We start from the raw sequence: 1,210 nt of genomic DNA, 5'->3' as shown, positions 1-1,210 counted from the left end.
AACCAAATTGTCCTCGATTTACACCTACATATATACGTATTACACTAAATTTGCGATAAACATTGTTAATATGTTATCATATCAATTTAATATAAACCAATCATATCAAAAAATGAAATTGCTTGCCGTCTGATAAAAAAATTCGAAATCCAAAGACGGACGAGATCGTAATTCATGAGTTGATCCTATATTTTGCCTAAAACAAAATAAACTCCAAATAATTATAAGTAAATGCTTCTTTTGGTGTAATTTATTCATTGCTTTAAAATAAGTTTTCTACAGTATCAATTATTGTGATAATTAGAATGGTAAGATGTAAAAATAGACCGTACACGAACATTATGATACACAATTTCGACAAACTCAGCAAGGACTCCGTGGCGCAACGGTAGCGCGTCTGACTCCAGATCAGAAGGTTGCGTGTTCAAATCACGTCGGGGTCATAGCACAACTTTTGTTTTTATTTTTTTTATTTTATCAATTTATTAGTTATTTTATCAATTGATTACTTTCAGAAAAATAAAATAGTGTTTCTTGGAGTTTTTTGTGAACATCTTTCGTTTAGATTTATATTATACGTAAGGCTTTACCACGGCAATAGTTACATGATATCTTACAAGTTCAATTAGCGACTTGGCTTGTTGTTTTAGGATTTTTTAATGAAAATGAAATGTTATAGTTGTCTTAAGTGTTAATTTCGCTAAGATGGGTCTTTAACCATTTCGACACGTGTTTCACCTCTACACGAGGCATTCTCAGGAGATATTGACTTTGTTGTGGTTGAATGTTGACAACAACATCAGTTGGACAACTCATAACATTTGGATTATTTGATTCATATAGAACCACGAGCAAGTTACAATTACGTGTTTCGGAGAAGGTTTTAGTATATTAAGATATCATGTTGATGATTACTTATACGTAATCTACATTTTTTTGGCTTAGAAGTATGTACCTATATATTCGCTCTACAAATAATTCAATCATGACATTTCGTTATATGACATCACAATTCATACAATTAGCGAGTGCGGATACTTACGTATTATTATAATATAGGTATTTCTTAGTCAAAAAATATAGGTTACGGATAGTAAGTAATCACCAACATATCCTATACTAAAATCTTCTCCGAAACACGCTGCGTCTTATGTTATAAGTATTATTCCGATCGGTTCAGTAGTTTTCGCAGTATAACCGAATGAAATAA

At 31.2% G+C, this 1,210-nt stretch overlaps 1 non-coding gene across 1 annotated transcript; it reads left to right on the top strand.

The window, feature by feature from the left end:
• The first annotated feature begins 371 nt into the window (after positions 1 to 371).
• Trnaw-cca (transfer RNA tryptophan (anticodon CCA)) lies at positions 372 to 443 on the top strand. The gene has a single exon. It is a non-coding gene; the product is annotated as a tRNA-Trp (tRNA).
• Positions 444 to 1,210: the final 767 nt, after the last annotated feature.

The sequence above is a fragment of the Leptidea sinapis genome, chromosome 46, assembly GCF_905404315.1.
Source record: "Leptidea sinapis chromosome 46, ilLepSina1.1, whole genome shotgun sequence".
In the NCBI taxonomy this organism is placed as follows: domain Eukaryota; kingdom Metazoa; phylum Arthropoda; class Insecta; order Lepidoptera; family Pieridae; genus Leptidea; species Leptidea sinapis.
Note: the sequence above shows the minus strand (reverse complement) of the source record. Positions and strands in the feature narration are given on the sequence as shown.